Here is a 20,686-nt window from a genome sequence, read left to right as displayed (position 1 = left end):
ATCCAAAGCGGAGCGTGGCTGCGAACTCCCTAATATCATCATTTTGTGATCCCGACTAGGAGTAGCAGACGACGCAACTAGCCCGCAGCTGAACGCCGCTTCCCATAATCATCTCTTCTTGGCTTGATGCGCATCGTCTGTTTACATGTACAGTCTGAATGCGCATCCACCGTCTCGATCCACCTCTGTTTAGCGAATTGAATACGATACGCTCTCCTAGCGTATTGACGCGTTTACATGGGTGGATGCAATTCGACAACTGGATACGATACGCTCGTGTCGTATTCATGTAAACGCGGCTGCAGCCATGCTCCGTTTTGGATATGTAGGTTAGTCTACACTAACAGAGCAGGGTTTGCAGCCGTAGAGCAGATTTCATTCTGAAGTACGCTTGAAAATGGGGCGTAGATACTACGGTTTCGACGTTTGAGCGTTCGGTGCGAAAGTAGCGTGACACCAGAAACGGCAGTATTTGCGGAAGTGCGCCTCTAACTTTCCGATATGACACGGCGTGGCGCCACCTCCGGTCTGGGCTCGATGTGCATTCATGTAAACGGTGGCGTATAGTCTTCTGTCCGGTTTCGACTCGATTCAATATGCTTGTGTCGTATTCATGTAAACACGGCTAAGGTGCCTGTTTTGACGCCTCAATGAAATGGCCCAACTAGGCAAAGAAGAAGCGAACATATTCGTCGCGTGCCCTGGAACAAGGGAAGACGATGACGAAGAAGTTAAAGACGCCTTTCGATAGAAGAAGCAGGAAGTACAAAATATTCAATTTTGTATGTGTCAGGTATTGTAACGGGCGTGATGAGAATTTTGCATGTTATTTATAAAACGTTGAAGACCATATCCTCGCTGAAAAATTGCCCCAGTGTATGCATCGGATATGGCACGTCCAGGATAGGATTTCCACACGCGCTACAGCATTTTTGACAGCTCTTAGCTGAAGATGATCATCGTGTACATTTTCCCGTTTCTGTACAGGCTCTAAAATAAATTATAGCGTCAAACATGTTTCACAACCTTTTTCACAACCACTGAGCCCTGATGTACTATATTTAGTGCATGACGCCATCTTCTATGGTCAAGAAATAGTAACCAAATAGTAGTAAGTAGTAACCAATAATAGTAAGTAGTAACCAATAATAGTAAGTAGTAACCAATAATAGTAATAGAAACCAGATCTGATCGAAAGGTTGAATCCAGGGCCGAAAGGGATATCACAACATTGGTGCTCGCTCCGTGCGCGTCCCATGCGTTTCGGGTGGCCGTCCCGCGGGTTCGTCGCCGCGCGTGCAACGTCCCGGCCTGCACTCGACGTTTGGACGGTTTAGTTTAGACGTTTAGACACGAGGTTTAGACGTTGGCAAAACGTGTCATGTGGAGCTGAATGAATGTTGTTAGCACATTTTGTGTCACGTGCTTGATATGGGATATGGCCACGTCGTATACTACTACAGAAATTCAGAATGCGATAGAGTAAGGTTGATTCAACTATTATTTATTCAGGGTGATGCGACGGCTATCTCTAGAGTGTGCCTTCGGAATGCGTTTTGTACGTGGTTGCCTTCTCCTCCAGCTTGTCGTTCGTAAAAACGTGTGTATTATGCAGCGGAACTCTGAGGAGGCCTGAAAAAAATATATCAGGGAATTATTGAACATGCTGCGCCTGTCGTATTTTGAGGCACGAGTATGTGGCATAACTGTCTGGGATTCATAGAACGTCGCCATTATCCCGTAGAATAGGAAGATGTGTCAGCAAGATAAATTTCTGTTTGGTGTCTGCTGCGCTCTCTTCGCCTTCTGTTAAATATGTAGCACACTTTCCGTGTGGCGACATGGTGCACGTGCCGTGGGGTAGGACTGCGGATAATTTTTCCCAGCTGAATACCACTTTTGCCCACCTGGTGTTATTTTGCCGTGCGCCGGAGATGTTTACCTCCCCCACGTTGCCATTGCCCTCGGCCGGGATTGAACCCGCGATCTTGAGTTCAGCAAGCCAGCACGTTACCAAGTGAGATTCCGACTGAGTTAATGTATGACCGTTGTTACGTTGACCGGAAACAAGAAACGAATCAAGAAGGCTACCACTCGCGCTTGTAACTCGTTCGAAGTCGTACTTCAAAAGCTAGAGATTAAGCGGCGACAGATGCAGCTTGGTTTGGCACTAAACCTAGTATCTTTACGTTCGAAAGGCTTGCCCCTTATACAAATTGGTTTCCACAGTCTCGAATTATTTTTTTATTGCATACATTCTCTCGACCCTCTATACACTGCTACTTTCTATCCACTTGATCTAAAGGTTGTGTATAGAATTCTTATCAACATTCAATGCATTTTTTATTCCTTACTTCTAACTACTTCTTATAGAGTTAAGGTATAGACATTGTATACAAGTCATATCTATTATGTACTTATAGGTCATGGAGTGAATAAGCATGCATGCATGTGCAAACAGTATAAGCTGTATATGTTGCAAAGATGACCATGATGTTAAAACTGTTAGTATCTAGCTCATTATCAATATTAATATTATTTATTGAATATTATTTTTCAATCATTTTATTGTTTATTCTGGAACTCTCCAGGAATTAATATGTATTTATATGTGTATGTAGTATGATTGATAGTTTTAACGAGTGGGCTAATTGGTCGTAACATGATGCTACAATTTTCTAGTATGATGGACACAAAATTTGCGAAATATTTTTCGCATTCCGTCTTCAAAACATTCATATATTATCATTCTTGTGTGTGTTCTGGTTCACGCACAACTGCAAAAGTACTGCACACTCTTGCTTGTGCTAGTCTCAAATACCAATACGCCAACTGCACTACATCTGCTGCTAAACCTTCAGGTTTCAGTGTAAAAGGATCTCACACAGTCAATGTACAACTTGGGACAAAGAGAATGACAAAAGGATCGAAAGAGAAATAAATGTGGCATATTTCAAATTGTACAAACTTTCCGACAAACTTTGAGGACTCATCAAACAACCAAACCTATGCTCACACAGCCTCAAAGAGAGGTATTTGGCCTCCTTTACAGACGTACATATGACTTCCAAGTTTTAGACACATACACTTCTTTACAGTCTGTGCTCTAACAGTAACAATGTTTCTTGTTTGAGAAACTTCCATGATTGCATTGGTGTTCAAACCATCATGCACCAGACCTAATAAGGTGCTCTTAACAAACAGTGTTCTGACATAAAACACAACCTCTTTATCACAGATGCAGTGAGCACAATCATTCTGGCAAACGCTTATAATTTTTTCTATCACCCCAAATCTGCAGTCACTCTCAACATAAGAGTTGCACCGATACTTATCTGCTGAACTGACACAACACTTAAGACCGTCCACTACTGCTTTCTGGCAAGAAATTCCAACTGGCATAGCAATCCCTCTACCATACGCGACCACACCAGATATGTTTCTTGTATACTTTCGCAAGTGATACCCTTTAAGAAAGTATTTCGTTAACCGAATGATGGTTTCATTGTGGTGGGCTTTAGAACACTGGCTCCAAACTCTTGGCAAAGAGGATATTTATATAAGAGGCCATATTTTTCAATAATCTGTAAATGAGCAAAACGTGTACCATTTACAAGGCGTGCGAGCTGTCCATTCATGTCCTCAAAGGGATGTTGGGAGAATAATTCCACATTCAGAAACATGGCTCAAAAGATGTGAAAGATGTGTGTCATGTTTTCGAATCCATACAATGTCTTATACTCTTTCAAAAAATTGCGCATTGCTTTCTTGGCAGCTCACAGCTTGTCAAGCGGAATAGACGCTCCCAAAAAAAAGTGGACAGTTCTGACAAACTTCAACCAGTTCTTGTAGTAAGCCGTGGGTAATATACCGTACAGCACCACAGGGAAAAAAACAAAACAATTTCGCCACTCTGAGGCCTTCCACAGCTTTCTTTGCTCCAGTGAGCGTGGCAATCGTGTGATCTCCCATGCAGGGCTTACCGCCACCAACCGTCTGTCTATTTTAAGAATGCTGTTTCCGAAGCTGTGTGGAAATGCTGCTTTGTGGTCGAACCACAAGGCTGCTGTATCTGTAACAAACCCAGCACATACAGCATGCATGTAGTCAACCATAAAGTTTGCAGGGAAAGCAAAGAACGATAACATAAATAACACATTAATTTATTTTTTATTCATTTTATTCATTATTATTTATTTTATTCATTTTTGTACCAAATTGGTATTCACTGGTTTCTTCTGCTCTGGCTGCATTTTCACGAAATGACTTGTCTGTCCGTACTGTTGGCGTCTGTTGTAGTTTGTCTGAATAGTTTCTTGCATGACCCTCATGATGACACCAAGCACAACCATATAGTCCGTTAAATTGTGTCATGTTCATCACCATAGCTCTACCCACAGAGTCAACACAGCAGGGACCTGGGAATACTCTTGTTGTGTGCTCCGTGCCATGTAACACCTGAGGCGGAGAGTTCATTCATTTCGTCAACAAGGGCTTGAGGAACAGATTCATGTTGGGTTTTTTCTTTACATACCATAAACCAGCAAGCAGTGTGCGTTTGGATTTCTGTTTGAGGGAGTTCATTCACTTGCAGCTGTAGAGGCCACACTGCGTATGGTGATGACTTAAAAAGCTGGACGCCGTCAGTACTCCAAGTGACTGACAAATGATTCGTGCCTATGGGAAGGCGTTGATGTGCACTACTCGTCGTGATATCACTAACATCTAGCGAAAGGCACTTTGGTTTCGAAATTGTTCTCCCCAACTGCTGAAGAAGGTCAACAAACTGGGATTTTAAGGTCAGAATATTGAAATAGGAGCCTCCATTACATAATGTTTTGCCATCATAGCATACATGGCAGCTCGGACAGCTCATTTCGGCACTACTTCCTTCACCCAGATACTCCATACATTTTGGGCAATATAAGTGTATGGATTTGTGTTCCTTGCTCTCTGAGAACTCCTTGAAAAATCGGTACTTGGATGTTGGAAGTGCTGTACCATGGGGAAAATGTAACTCCACAAGCTCCAGTAAGGATTCTGCTCCTCCTTTTGTGCAGTGATGCCTTCGGCAATGACCCATAATAAGGATAATAATGGGGTGTTTACGTCGCGAGACAACGGTTGTGCCTCATATGCACCAAATGCTCATAACCTCGAAACGCTCAAAACCTCCAAACGCCCATATGCACCGAAAAAAAGTTGGTGGTTTTGAACATTTGGTGGAAATGAGCAGGAGGGGAGAACCTGCTCATAAGCACCAAACGTCCAGATCATCCGAATGCTCATATGCACCGAAAGGCAGGAGACCGCAAAGGCCGGTTCTTCCTCTCCCGCATTTAGAACAAGGTCATAGGGTGAGAAAGGTAGAATGAATGGCGACCACCAAGGCCGCTTAATGTGTCAGTTTGAAGTTTATGTAACGACTTGGTCCTGCTTGTATGTAGCCAGAACGAATAGCGCCTTCTCGATTTCAATTTGAGTTTTATTTTCATAGACATGGAGGCAGCCTAGGACAAAAGACTTTATTCTAGCTCGAAAGGCACTCGGCTCCCAGGGCTGTAGTAACAAAGAACGTGGCCTACTCCGAACATATGTCCGGGCTCACTTACAATGCAGCAGCTGCAATACGATATTTATGTAGGGTTTATATTATGCATACATAGGCGTACAGTGAACATTTACGACCAGCTCCGGTGGCGCAGCGGTAACGCGTGCGCTTGGAGACTGGGAGGTCTGCGGTTCGAATCCGCGGACCGGCTGTGCCGTCTGGGGTTTTTCCTGGGTTTCCCTCAGATGTGTAATAGGCGTATGCCGGCACAGTTCCCCTGAAGTCGGCCCATGGACGCAGCTATCCTCCCCCCGAGCGGATTCCGCTCGGTCTTCCACTTCACCCTTTCCTCTCCTCCTCTCCACCACCTTTCCCTTCCCGAGAAACATGCCGCCTAATCAGGCAGGCAGACCTCTCGGGTTCCTCCCAACGACACTCCTCCTCCTCCTCCTCCTGAACATTTACGCAAAACCCTTCTTTCGAGCCTTGTTCTTCGCAAGTTGGTTAATCAATGCGCCATAGTCTAGAGATATGATAATCTTGCTTTCGGTTGACTACAAATTCAGAAGGCCTGACGTCTCTAATGGTTGAGCGCAGGATATTCTTGATCGATCAGTTTCATTGTGCTGAAGCTTCTTTCAGCATCCGCGACAGTAACTGGTGTGGTCAGAAAATAGAAGCCTGACGCAAATGCAAGGATTCTGGCTATATCTCCTGGAGGCTTTCTTGTATGTGTACGTTAAAAATTGTTTGGGGCCTGTTTGTTTTGCGTCCTCTCTTTTTCTGAATGACACAAACCGATATTCCATTATGAGTTCGTTGGCATCAATGTCTGCCATTTTCACTTTTTTTTTTTTTTTTTGCAGCGACTCTCCAGTTCAAGTTCTCGTTCACACTGCTCCAAGTTGTTAGCGTTTTACAGAAATCCAAACAACTTTTTACCACTCCACGAGTTGGTCGACGAAACAGAAGATATGGCCTGATCAGTGAGAATAAGAAAGAACTGCGATTTGAATTTTCGTTCCGCAGAAATACGACTCTTACTTTTTGATGTTGTTGTTGTTGTCACTTTTAGGAGAAGGTAGCAGACATTGCAGAATTGCTTCCTGATCATGTCGCGTTGTGTGTACTCAAGCAAGGTAAAGAGAGGAACAGAAAGAACAGACGCGATTTGTACACTACAAGCGGTGCAGCAAATGAAACCGTTTTTATGTTCCTCATTAAATGACCTGCAGCATTTATTGTTCATTAATGATGTTAAATTGATGATTAAAGATTAATGTTAATTAAAAAAGCATGTCTTCCAATTTCGAACGAATTAGGAGGGCGAATGATAGCACTTGATGGGCTATGATGCGGTTCCTCAGATGTCCAGAACGACGCTCCCTCATTTTTGGGCGCACGGAACCGCGCGGGACCATTTTTTCCGCCACGCAGCCAGGGACCAATTTTTCCGGGACCAACTTTTCCGGACTGTTTTTTTTTGTTTTTTTTCGGAACTCCATCTAGCATGCTCTACACATTCTCGCTCCTGTAGTTCTTCAATCTTCGGTCTGGAAGGTGACTGGCTTGGTTCTTTGGATGATTGGTTTTCAACTCATTTCTGTTTGCCCCACCGTATCAGGCATTCAAGATCAACGTTACTTCCTCTTATAAGTCGAACTCGGAAATTTACGTGCTAAAACCATGAATACAGACAGGTATTTAGGCCTTCAAAAACACCTAAATAGGCAAGAACATGCAAAAACAGACACGTTGTAACACATGCCAAAACTACTTCTAATGTACGCTTCACGACGCAGACTACTGTGGAACTGTAGCGAATGCTACAGAACCATTCGATGACGCCAATAGCTGACTGCGACGCTGTGCCGCGTCAAGGCTCCTTCCTGCGCCGCTAAATCAACCTCACTGGGTGTTATCGTTCATCATCTAACGTACATTCAGTTTAATTTTACTTCAGTTTATCTTTACTACTCGTTTTCTCTTATGTTTACTCGTTTCCTTTAGCATATGTAACTTAAGTCGCTATGGAGTAGACGGCGTTCCGTGTTGATTATATTATCCGTCCATCGGTCATATTTTCTCGTAGACGTTTTGTCAGCCACATGTCGGCCTCACAGACGGGCAACGTCACGACTGACGGCCTGGGAGAATGTGCATCCTGGGCCGACTTCTAAAGGAACTGTGTCCGACATATGTCTGAAATGCGTCTGAGGAAAACCAAGGAGAGACCCCAGACAGCACAGCCAGCACCGGGATTCGAACCCGGGTGCCTCCCAGTCTCGACGTGACACGGCAAGCACGCTAACCATTGAGTCACGCGAGCTGTGGCATCGCTCATGATCACAGTTGTCTCGCGACGTAAGTCCATCAATTAGGAACATGCTGCATGCGCATGACAATAGAAGAGTGACGGCGGGCGTGTTTGTCACGTTCAAACACCCGCCGACTCACGATAACCCCATTCAAACCCACATGTTCAGCCAAATCAAAACTTCATAAACTTCCAAACTGACACATTAAGTGGCCTTGGTAGTCGCCATTCATTCCACCTTTCTCACCCTATGACCTTGTTCCAAATGCGGGAGAGGAACACCCGACCATTGTGGTGTCTCGCCTTTCAGTGCATATGAGCGTTCGGATGTTCTGGACGTTTGGTGCTTATGAGCAGGTTCTCCCCTCCTGCTCATTTCCACCAAACGCTCAAAACCACCACCTTTTTTCGGTGCATATGGACGTTTTGAGCGTTTGGAGGTTATGAGCATTTGGTGCTTATGAGCTATTACCCGAGACAACGAGATCATGAGCGACGCCACAGCGGTCGTCTCACCACACGGCACCCCGTATTTAACGTCCCTCGCGGAAGACGGCGTGTCTAAGCAACTTCTACCCTGCCACCAAGTTGTTGGCGTCCTCGGCCGGGTTCGACCCCACGATCTCGGGATCAGAAGGCGAACACGCTACCGACTGAGCCTCCGAGGCCGATCCCCATAATAAGGAGCAGACTTTCTCCTCTTGTACGCACACTCCCAGGATACAACTCTTCATCCTGTAAAATAAAGAATGTGGGCGATTTATATTGTTGTCAGTTTCGCATTCAGTCATGTTTATCACGTCACTCTACTCCGTTCAAGTCTCAGCTATTTTTCAAACATGTTACAACGCAACATGTTAAGGTACACTATTAACGTAACTGAGCAGAATATTGTTAATATCTGCGAAATGTACTTCAATGACACATCCATCCCGCTTTGCAATAAATATGGCAGCTGCGGCATTCTTGGTGCGGACCATATAGTGTGTATTATTACACTTTTCCTAGCAGTACTGCCAGCATCCACAGGAATGAAACTGGTATCTGGCGCTAACAGTACATTTTGAAGGGGCCTTGCGACAAGACCACTTTTCCAATGCCTTCACAGTGACATTTTGTCGGTGGTAGCCCAGTGATCATGATATGCAGTCGAGCCCAAGTTGCATGTATCAAAAAGAAAGGAGCTCTTCCACAAAACCAAGCAGCTTTTATCTGTATTATATTTCATGAAACAAGAGCAGGACATACCAGTTCACTTTTTGCATTATCGGTTTCCTGCTGTGTGTTGTCTTCATTAGTGGCGTCAGTATGTGCGTCTTCGTAAGCCTCGGAAACCGGAGATAGCATGGTGAGGTCAGACTGTCCATGTTTTCTTCATCATCGGACGCCAGCAATGAAGGTGCAGGACTCTAGATGCGGAAATGTTTTTATAGGACAAAGTACACATGCCGTTTACAGTCATACAAGAACCTCTCAAGCAAAAAATGCAACAAGAAATGCAATTACCTCATCGTCGACAGGAGGAAGCATGCTGCTATCGGACAGCGGCTCAATTCTCTGTGCGTTATCGTCCTGCTCGCCTTTGTAACTAGCAGGGTGGTCCCCATCACTGTTATCATTGCTATCGGAAGAACTGTCCGCATCGTCTTCACCGAAAGCGCCAACGAAATCGTCACAGCTTGAGTCTGCATTGTCGGTGTCATCTTCTGCAGCCCTTGCCCGTTTCTTCTGCAGACTTGTGCCCGTTACCAAAAAGAAGGAACTAAATACCGTTACCCGTTACTTCAGAAAAAAGTAACGAAATACGTTACTCGTTACCAACATACAAAAGTAACGAGTTCTCGTTACTCACAGGTAACGAGTTACTTTTACGTTACCGCCGCATAGTTAAAGGAGCCAACAAACAGGCCGTCACTTGCCTTCAACTCTTTATCAATGAGAAATCATGATCATGACATAGAGATTGTGATATTAATAATTGCCGCTCAGATTATAAAAAAATAAAAGCAACACCAATCACACCAATATGGGCTCGGCCACTTCAGAAGAAGCTGATACTCGAAATTTGTCATTCATCCTTCGTGTTCCGTGTCTCTCGGCCCCTTACCATGAGTCTATATCAGTTTGCCTGGACCTTCTTCCTTCTTTCCGAAGTGGGGGTGATCGGAGATTATGAAAACACAAGAAAAAGAAACACCGGTTTTGGTGCCACCGATCACCAACGGTTCCCATAAACAGACGACGGGCTGCGTCATCATTTAGGGCGCTCAGAAGCTTAGCAAAGACAAAAAAAGGCTAGAAGTCCAAACGCGTTTTTTGTAGCCATAGCACAATTGGTGCCCATTCTTGGGAAGGAGTGATGGTCAGAGATTACGGAAACAAGAGAAAAGACAACAACACATCCAGCGAGGGACTGTAATGATACGTGGTCGTGGGTCACACAGGTCAAATCTGTACGCATTGCAGCACACGAAGTGCCGAAATGTGCTCCCCCGCGCTGAAGAAAAGGAACGAGTAACGTCAGTAACGAGTTACCAATTTTTGTAACTGATTCCGTTACTTTGCCAATTTTTAAAAAGTAACTGAATTGTTACTTCGTCACAAAAAAAAGTAACCGTTACCAAGTAACGAGTTACTTGTAACGAGTTAGGCACAACTCTGTTCTTCTGCCTCACTTTCCTTTTTGCTGGTACAGCCTATCATAGCCTCATTATCGCCAAAGAAACTTTCTGTATCGTCGTCTTCAAGTCCCGTTGCTGTTCGACATCACAGGCAATAGCAGACAGAAAAACAGTACAAAAACGACACACAAAAAAGCTATAATCTAATGAATTGTCGTTCATTCACAATCAGAGATTTCCCTACACCCCCCTCAAGGGGGGTGTACACCCTCCCTGCATTTTTGCAACACCCTCCCCTGAAATTTCTCAGGTGACCCCACCCAGCTCGGCCCCCAACACGTTCTGGTAAACTATATATTAGACTATATATATAGACTTTATATATTGAACTATATATTCTAGAAACCGGGTTTAGATCCACACGTGACAGACGCGATAGGGAGTCTTATCTCATAACGCTCTCCACCCGTCCGGTATCAACAAATCACAAGGCACCCTAGAAACACTTCACAGATAAAATATGCTTTTCCCTTTCACCTACCATCTGTTATGTTCTGCATGGCCACTGCTTTCTTTATTGCCTGCCACAACTTTGTATTAAAACAAAAACAAAAACAAAAAAAACTTTGCTCGTTCTGGAATTTTCCCCACGTAACCACTAACCTCCTTATCTTTCGCTATGCTTGCCAATTCTTGCCTGCTGTCCCGTTTCGTCCACGTGTTCGTGAACCTTCCATTTTTCTGTAACCGGTCCGTAGACTAGATCACTACTTTCACATAATCCCCTCCACTCTAACAAAGCAGCCATTCACTCCGACGGTAGAAGCCCGTACGGACCCTTTCTTCCCTCCGGGCTGTTGACCCACAATTCGCATGACCATTTAAACACGTCACACCTAACCCTTTAAATACCATGCCAATGATGAGGACGGTGCCCAGAAGAAGAACAGTCTCTGTTCGAAATCTTGGCGGCTTCTGTCCTGAGGCAACTCCCTTCCTACGTTCTGGTAGTGAGTCCGGCGAAGCGAATTACATCCTGTACTGTCAAACTTTGGTTGTACGACCACAGTGATGCAGATGATCGTACGATGCATTTGTCCGAAATCATTTGAAAGTGACTGTGCAGTGCATATATTGTGCGTATGTACGAGCAAAAATGTGTGTGGGCACGCAAACTCAATGTGGATCATCAAGAGCCATTTGCAGGAAGCAAATAAAGCAGGAAAGGTGTGCAGATATGTCACCGTTGTGCCACGATTATTTCCGTGTCTAAGAAAAATTCCGGAACCTTCACCAAGCATGACCCCCCCCCCCCTTGAAAGCTCGGCACCCCCCCAGTAGAGAATTTCTGGGGAAATCACTGTTCACAATGCATACATGCACGGCACAGCCGCACCGCGGCACAGCACAGTGCGCAACGACACGTGGCGCAATGTTATTTAAACATTCGAACGATCTCGATGTATTTATGGTTCAGCTTTAAAAAAAATAAAAATAAACATTTTAGTCTCATGTTTTTCGATAACGAGCCGTATAATTGGCACAGAACGCTTTCAGCATTTGTCGGAAAGATTAGCCAATCCAAGGCTCTAGTCATCTTCTATACATGTTTTCTTGTCACATGTTTCTCTCTTTCTGTTTGCTCTAGACCACCGTCATTTTTGAACCATAGCAGTTGTCGTGCTTGGCCAGTGTTCGCGTTCGCCGTGTTGTCCTGTGTTTGGACATATTCTTGTTATCATGAGCCACATTCTTGTGAAATGGGTTAGTGAAGACAGCTGGGGATGTTTATTCATTGCGTGTCATGCTTGACGTAAAAACTGCAAGGGAACTGGCAAAGAACCCGGAGCTCGTCCATAGCTTTATCGGTATAAAGGTGCTGTCACACTGGACCGACAGCCGACAAAATTTGTATGCCGACATCGAAAGACACGGTGTCCTTGCACCTGTCACACTGCACAGACCAAAGACGGGCGACGCGTCTGTCTGTCTGCCGGCCGTCACGGCTGGACGCTGTCGGCACCCGCCGCTGACAAACATGCCTGTCACACTGAACGACAGCAACATCGCTACTGCCGCCACCACTTTGTTCGAAGATGGCGTCCTGCACAGCAGAAGCTTATGGGAATGTGCGCCGTGGCGTTTTATCTTGCGCTCGACTCGGACGACGATGAAACTAGTACAAAAGCCACGATCATTGTGGAGTAGGAAGTGGCTCTTGCGACGAAAAAGCATGGGGTGCTACGAGAATCTCATGCTTTGTCTCCATTGTTGATATCAACGTTTTCTCATCTTCCGTCGTGAACTCCATAGCTGAGGGGCAACACAACGCGCGCAGCGAAAGCTTTCCAAAAGACAACGGTTTTCGCGAACACACCTCCGTCAGAGGTGCTGATTGTTTAAATAATAATCGCAACACCCACAACATAGATTTTTCATAAAATATCTTTTCGCGCAGTGGATGTCGTATGTCGGTCATCGGATTTTTGAGCAACGATCAAACTGCTTTTGACATGTCGTCAGACACTGACCGCCTGCCGATTTTGTTATCGAAATCTGTCACACTGAAACGACATTTTGTCGACTTGCGTCTGCCGCTGTCCGTCGGCGCAGTGTGACAGGTGTGCTTGGCAATACAATGTATGGTGACAACGTCTGTCTTCCGTGGGCGTCGGCGCCGTGTCAGTGTCGGTGTCGTGTCGGTCCAGTGTGACAGCACCTTAAGACGTACGATATTATCTGGGACGAAGAAGAGCCCTCACCAGCATATTTGGTTGCTGTAGGTAACACTAATCGTTTGTTTCGTTGCATTGTTGTGTATGCTAGCAATGTGCGCGCACACGAGGTTGCCATGGTCGGGGCAGTATCGCTGCGGTGCTGTTCCGGGAAGATCTTTTCTTAGATCTTGCATTTCCGGCATTAACTGTCATTCACTGTGTTTGAGACAATTTCAATTATTCTTTCGCTAGGGGACGAAAAAAAACCGGAGAAAAGACGGACTGAACTTGCGGCAATGACGACAAAAGGAAAAAAAAAGCGGCAGGTACATAACTTCAGTTTACTTTATTGCACCGACCATTTGTTTACTTCCACTCTTTGTTTTAGCGGTACGAGGGCTGTGATCAGACCGATCAGCATAAAGAACTGAACAAAGAAGTTGAAAGAATACAACAGGAATACGAAAGTTTGCGTGAAGAAAATACGCTACAGAAGGCAAAACCTGCAGAGGCGAAGGAAGGTGCAGGTATTCTGAAGCCCAGCCCATATTGGTGTGATTGGTGTTGCTTTTATTTTTTTATAATCTGAGCGGCAATTATTAATATCACAATCTCTATGTCATGATGTCATGTGTATTGTGTTTCCATGTAGATGCTGCAAAAATGGTGAAGAGGCTCCGTCGATTGGTGAGATCTGCCAGCACCACTGCCACTGGCCAGCCACCCACAATGGTAACTGTCATTTGGTGGTTTACATAGCTTTCTACAACAACCAACCAACCATAAAATGTAATGTGTGTGTGCCGATTAGGGGAAGCTTGGGGAAGAAAAAAAGCTTGTGGTTTAGTGGCAAAGGACAATTGTGCTAATTAGGGGAATTTTGTTTTATATTGGTGCACTCAGACCTCCACACAAGTGACTAACCTTTCGTTTCATGAAATGCATTATTGGTGTAAACCCCAGATTACCAGGCAAGTGCTCAATTTTTTTCGTGTTCTAATAGTGTCTATTTGATACAGGAGCATGAACTGGGTGCTGGGGAACCTCCTGTATCGATTTGATAGTGCCTAATAATGCCTATTCCAGCATCAGTGCCTAAACCCTGACTAGACATAGAAAAATGCCTATGATGGCCCTTAAGAAGTGACAAAACTTCGTTGTGCAGGCCAAATTGACATCGCTGATATTGCACGCTGCCGCTTACAAGGCACGGGTTTCGTTTCTTTGCTCTGTATTCTTATAGTGTGAATTTCTTGTACTCTAACCAAATGATAGCAGTCGAAGTATACACGGAGGGGCAGATTGGAGGGAACCATAACATGCCACCCATCCAGACTTGTACGTTACTAAAAAAAGTAATTGATTATCGTTACAGTTACCTTGTACGAAAAAGTAATTTTTTACCGTTCCAAGTTACTTGCCGGAAAAAGAAATGATGTAACGCCTTGAAAAGTAACGCGTTACTTTGCCAATTACTTTCGATATCTGAGAAAACGATATAAAAAAAAGATAGAAAAAAGATATAGAATAAAAGATATCCACAAAAAAGAGGAAACTGCGCAAAAATGAAGCGAAACGAAGCAAAAAACGAAGTCAGCATTGAAGCAGAATTTATTTCATAAGAGCAGTGTTCAACTTTAGTAGCAGCTGCTTCTCGAAGTTTTCTTGTCAGAACGTCAGCAGCCACACTGAACACTCTTTCCACCATCGCACTTGAAGGAACTGCAGTGTTGTACCGCAGGAACACCTTTCGTATTATTCGGTGGTCTGCAAGGATGGACAAAGGGGCGGTCGCAGAACAAGAAAGGTATCGAGCAACCTCATCGCTTCCACTATCCCCCGCGCTGGGTATGGAGAAACTGAAATAGTCTTCCTCCACGCAGCCTTTGTTTGATTGTTGGCAGCAACCTGCTGTAACCGTGACGTAGGGGACGCTTTCCAGCGATGACACTAACTGTGCACGCATTGCTTCATATTTGGTATCGATCCGGTTGACCAGCATCCTTCGTGTAATCACAGTTTTGTTGGGCGCCAAGTTTGTTACTAAATTCACAAAGCTTGGGGCTTCCACAACAGAGAAGAGTTGCATGGTGTCAATTACAAAAGTGGCTACCATGTCATCAATGTTTGCCTGAGAAACGCCCGTGGTTGAAAAACTATGCTGCTTCATGGTGTCCCCGGCTGCCTCTTCTGCTGCTTGCCTTTTCTTCATGATGCGCTCAAATCCAGCGATTTGTGTCCCATGTTGCGCCTACAAGAGCGCAAAAAGACCACGTTCAGAAGCGGGACTCCTATATTTATGCATACTTGTTGTAATCCAGACAGACACGCACTCATAGCGAATATGAATATCGTAAAGACCACGGTGGAATGGGCACTGGGATCTTAAGCAGCGACCATGTTACACATACCTTGACGTGTTTCCTGAGGTTCGAGCTCGTTGCCTTTGAACATGACAGGAATTTTTCTTGAGGGAGGCACAGCAGGCATTTGAACAAGATGTTGTTTCTGTCCTTTCGCTCCAGCGCTCTGAACATGTCGGGTAGCTGAGGCCACGGCGACAAGTCATTGCAGATCGTCGACATCGTTGTGATAGCGACAGTATTCCGCGCAAGACTGACAGGGGCTCATGGTCACAAGAGTGACATTAGTTTATCGGGGTCGAGAGTTCTGTGAAAAATGTGTCGAGAGGTTGAGAGTTTTGAGAGTTTTGTGAAAAGAGTCCCAACTGGAACTCCCACAAATGACTCATCAGGTTCACGGTACAACCTACAGTCCAACTTACTGCGTACAGGCCGGGTTACGGATAGATAGTACACATGAATGGGGAGAGGACAGTGGACTCAAAAATACACTACACGTGCGGAACACTGTGGCAATTGACCTCGGGGTCCTCGGGTAAGTAATTGTTGCGGGAAAAGTCCTAGAGATAAGACAGCTGCCTTGCACCGAACTTGCAGAGGGCAGTTGGTTTGTCTTCTCGCGGTGGTGAATCATCCCATATATGTGGGTGTGCGTCGTCCCGAACAATGTGGATTCTTTAGTTTCCAAGTAATCGATTACTTAGTAATTGATTACTGAAAATTGTAATTGAATTACTCAAAAAATTACTGGGCCCAAAAGTAATCGATTACGTTACAAATTACTCAAAAAAGTAATTGATTACTAGTAACGCAATTACCCGTTACGTACAAGTCTGCACCCATCTCGAAGCGGGATCTCCGGTGTTGATACAGTTCGAAGAACCCCTGTCTGACTCCACAGGCCATAACTACAACAAGTGTCGGGTTTAACACGGTTGCGTTACAGCGGTCTGGCTGGACGAGGTGGGTGGCTTCGGTGCATAGTGCATGGGTAGTAATGTCATTATTGTAAGGAAATTACGGTAATAAATTACTTTTTCTGGTAATCTGTAATGTAATGCATTACATTTGACATTATGTAATTTGTAATGTAATTTAACTACATTTGGGCAGTAATTTTAATGACATTACTAGTTACCTTTTACAAGAGAATCGAGTCTGTGTTCTGTGTCTGCACTTGGCAGAAAGAGAGTTGGCAACTGGCGAGTTAAAAGAACTGCAACTCCCACAATGAATTTCCACATCCTCAACATCGTTACGATTAAGCTCGCAGTAATGACTTTGTAATGTCATTACCCTTTTCGTAGTAGTTGTAATGTAATTTCGTTACATTTCAATTGCAGTAATGAGTAATGTAAATTAAATAAATTACATATAAGAAGTAATTTACCCAGGTATGCTTCGGTGTGTTTATGGTTCGCTCCGTTTTCTTTTCTTTCCGTTTGGTACGCTTTGGATCTCTGTACCATGTGACCTTTCTTCTCTCCCTTGTGTCTTGTGTAGTCTAACTGCCGAGCTCTCGCTCTCTTCTGTCTGAACATGTAACCCAAGGTGAAGTACAGGAACGTTTTTTCACCTCTCCACGAGGTTTATCTATCTGACGAGTCAGTTTTCTTAATCATTCTGATGAGGTCAGAATACCCTCCCTGCCAGAATTGTGCTGTTTCGTGGGTTGTTATGATAAAATATAGGCACGTTTTGTAACGGTTTTCTCTTTCAACACATTTGCCACACAGTAAAATGCTAAGCTGGGGAGGGGATGTGAGGTACAAAAGTAAGTACAGTTCAGGTACAATCCCTACTGTTCAGCACCTGGGGAAGCTGTCCTCCCCGCGTGCAGTGCCCGTGCCAGCAAGCCATATGAGCGAAAGTGACGCCTCCGTGTAGTGTGCATAGCTGGGCGGCCTCACTCATGAGGACCCTCATGAGGACCCTCATGAGGACGCCTCACCTCACGACGATGAGGTGAGGGTGAGTGAGGCCAGTCCACGCTGAATGTTCCTCATGTGGATAGTCCTGAGGCATTGTCCCTCATGAGGCCCACAGTGAGGGCCCTCATGAGGCCAGTCGTCGTGAGGTCTTCAATACGAGAGGGTACAACGTATTCTGTGAGGAGTCTCACAGATGAGGCCATGAGATCCTTTGTGAGGAACCTCATGGATGAGGCCATGAGACCTTTCGTGAGGGACCTCACGCATGAGGCCTTTCGTGAGGGGCCTCACGGATGAGGTCATGAGTCCATTCGTGAAGAGCCTCACGGATGAAGGGGGAGCCACCGCATATCCTCGCTTGGAGAAGGTGTGGTGGAGATGACGTCACTTGGCGCGAGGCCCAATGTAAATTCGAAGATCTTCGAGGATCGCCATGTTCCGCTCTTATGTTGCTTTTTCCCATATATGAAGGCTTTCATGAAGAACCTCAGAGCTAGGTGAGGGCATGCGACTTTTTCATGAGAGACCTTACAGGTAAGTCATGACTCTCTTAGCGGTCACGTTAAGTTGTTACATAACGTACAAACCCGAGACTATCGCACACGATTTCGTTGACGTTAAGTTGTGTTTTGGGCGCGACAGTACTTCTCATGGATTCGTTTTTCTGCCTGTTTACTGGAATAGCAGCGTCGTTTGAAGAGGCCCTGTACTGCGTTTTTAAAGGCGCGTGCAACTGCTTTTACCGGCTGATTTCGAATGATTGCAAGTGGACACATGCGTGCTATGTCGTGCCAAAGGTTCCATGTGCCGTATTTTTGTATTTTTTTTAAACAAATGTTACCGCTGCTGGGAATGTAGCGAGGCTTTCTTTTTAGTTTGACGCCTCTTGTTCTTGACAGCACACAGACTTAAATGCGGAGGAGAGTGTAAGAGTTGTACATTTTAGAAACCTTGCAAATATTGTACATTTCCACCTCAGTGGAATAGCCACCCAACAGAGATTCGGGGAAGGCGCGTTGGACGGGGGACACTTGACACCTCAGGGGGTCTTCGCGACCAGATGCTGGCTGGCAATAAATCAGTAGAGTGGGCCAAGGAAGATGCACTGTCCAAAGTTGCACGGTGCACGGATTGACAGCTTGGTCCGTTACCCATAAATACCGAGTAGTGGGCGGACAATTAGGAGGTGCCTGGTTCGTTCTAAATTCAAACTAGGCCAACCATGAGTTGGAGACGTTTGAACCGGGCTTCTGGGATTGGTGTTTGCTGGCGGGGGGTTGTGTCTCAAATGTCACCCTTTTAAGCGGAGGACACACGAAAATTCGTGTGTGGAAGCCGCAACGACTTGATGAAGACGAGGCGAAAGCCCCGTGACTTCAGTCGCTATAGTGTTGTCTTGTATATAGTTATGTAAATAACTATGTAAATAAAGCCCAGTTATTGTTCGAAAATACCGCCTGTCGGACGTCTCTTGGGAATATCTCCGATCTGTGAGCAACATCAACGGACCATCTTCCAGCAACAACGGAAGAAACTTTACTGAGAGAAATGGACTGATGGGAGAGAATTATGGTCTGTTTCACCCATGACAGTCTTCCAATTTGAGTTCTCAGTGGGCATACCTTGACTTAAAGCAAGCGTGCGAGACTGAGACCACGAGAGTCCGATCTTCAACTTGTCGTTATCTCCATAACGCGCGTTAAGTGCATCACTTCGCCCGTGATTCGCCACGAGTTCTTGCAGGAGCCTACCAAAAACAGCTTTGGAGCGCGCGAACTTTAAATATAACCATAACGCTAGCTATGTTAGAGTTCAAGATCGGGGCCCAAGCAGTAAGCTATACCAACGTCATGATAGCTCGTTTTAGTTTCACACGTTGATAAATTGCCTCTTGTTTGTCATTGGCGGACCACCAGAAGCCCAGGAGTACAAGAAGTGTTCGTTTTATCTGGGATTTGTTAAACGAACAAGTTCCCCGCTGAGTATCGGCTGGCTATCCAGATTTAGGCCCGAATTTTTGAACTCTTCTTTCCTTCTTTGCATTCTTTTCCTTTCCGTAGGTAGCCCGAAAGAGACTTTCCCAGAAAGGAAGCCTTCTCTAGTGCCTTAGTGGCAATTTTTGAACGTGCCTTACGCTTTCTATCTTCTTCCACTTCTTCGTGCCTTTGAATATATGCTACTGTATTCTCAGCAGAATAACGTCTGAACTATGTCACGTGTTCTTAGCCGAAGAGAAAGAAAAAGCTTTGCGTGTCTTCCTTCCCCGCCCTTGGATACTTTTCGGTAACACGTGGTTTTCGTTGCCAATATGTCTAAACGGACATGTCGGCCGATGAGACGGCTATCTTAATGGAGTTGATTGGGAGGTACAAGGGAGTACTTGAAAACAAGAAGACTGATAGTGTGTCAACGAAGGCAAACAGGACACCTGGGAAAGGCTTACGTCCCAGTTCAACAGCATGCCCGGCGTTGTCCGCAGAAATTCAAGGCAGCTTCGGAAAGCCTGGGACAATTTAAAGACCAAGTGGAAGAAGAAGACGGCAGAGGGCGTCAGAAAAACTATGTCAACTGGTGATGTGTGTACGCTTTTTTGGCGATTGGGACCTGCCATTCATCCAACTTTTCAAATCTCTTTTTTTTTCTTCAGGTGGCGGTGCCCCCCCCCCCCCCCCTCACCAATGGACCTGCTTTTGGAGCAGGTACAGTCTTTGGTCCCCTATATTGCAAAAAGGGTGCATAACCTTTACGATGGGGACCGCCAGCCTGCTGAGGTAGATGACCTTCTGCTCCCCATGGTGCAAGCATGTCGCGACGAAGGAGATATATTGAACATGGCAAGTACTCGGTCTTGTCCTCACAGCCACATTGCTTCCCTGGATTTTCTACTTTTATTTCCGTTTCATCGTTGGAGCACTCGCACCCATTAACTAACCGCGCACTTGTATGCAGGGTACCCGCAGGAGACGTACGCCAACAGTGAATCTACTGAGGAGTTCTGTTGTGATGGTCAAGAGCAGCGTGCTTCTCAGAATAATCTCGCTGATGAGCACCATGAGGAGCCTCCTGCCGACACCTCGACGTCGCAGACTCCTGCGCAATCAAACCGCGCATCTAGCAACGTCGTACTGCCAACAGGCGCTATTCAGAGTACGTCGACTGGGCGGAGAGTGAGACCTTATAGAGGCA

General features: G+C 45.3%; 1 long non-coding RNA gene across 2 annotated transcripts in view; it reads right to left on the bottom strand.

Annotated features, from left to right (window-relative positions):
* Positions 1–1,496: 1,496 nt before the first annotated feature.
* Positions 1,497–20,686, bottom strand: part of LOC135401315 (uncharacterized) — a 46,185-nt gene continuing 26,995 nt past the window's right edge. For both annotated transcript variants that reach the window (XR_010424782.1, XR_010424781.1), the window contains exon 5: positions 1,497–1,632. This is a non-coding gene — a long non-coding RNA (uncharacterized LOC135401315). The remainder of the gene's footprint in view (positions 1,633–20,686) is intronic.

The sequence above is a fragment of the Ornithodoros turicata genome, chromosome 1 (assembly GCF_037126465.1).
Source record: "Ornithodoros turicata isolate Travis chromosome 1, ASM3712646v1, whole genome shotgun sequence".
Taxonomy (NCBI): domain Eukaryota; kingdom Metazoa; phylum Arthropoda; class Arachnida; order Ixodida; family Argasidae; genus Ornithodoros; species Ornithodoros turicata.
Note: the sequence above shows the minus strand (reverse complement) of the source record. Positions and strands in the feature narration are given on the sequence as shown.